Below are 488 nucleotides of genomic sequence, written 5' to 3' on the forward strand. Positions count from 1 at the left end.
GAGAGGGACATCATGCTGGGTAGAGTAGAGGGACAGCGCAGGAGGGGAAGACCCTCTATGAGGTGGATTGATTCAGTGACTGGGGTAATCGGGATGGATGTGTCAGAGGCAATGGGATTGGTACAGCATAGAGCACGGTTTAGGGCTGTTGTACATAGGGTCGCTATGAGTCGCAAAGGACTCGATGGCACATAACAACAACAATAGCAACAACAATTTGATGGGTTAGGGGTGAGGGAAACAAAGAATTTTTTCAAATTTGTATCTGAATTTTGTAAATAAACTAGTAGGAAAAAAAAAGAAGGTGGTCCCATTCATTAACTTTATCCTCTCCTGGATGTATAGTTCTGACTGAATTTGTCAGCTTCTTTATACTATAGACAACACCTTCTAAATTTGATCCCAATTTGTCTCTTATGATGTTTATAGTTTGGGGCTTTACTCCTAGGTCTCTGATCTATCTTGAGTTTATTTTTGTGTAAGGTGAG

Source organism: Elephantulus edwardii, unplaced genomic scaffold, assembly GCF_000299155.1.
Source record: "Elephantulus edwardii isolate Elephantulus edwardi_28Jun2011 unplaced genomic scaffold, EleEdw1.0 scaffold00056, whole genome shotgun sequence".
In the NCBI taxonomy this organism is placed as follows: Eukaryota; Metazoa; Chordata; class Mammalia; order Macroscelidea; family Macroscelididae; genus Elephantulus; species Elephantulus edwardii.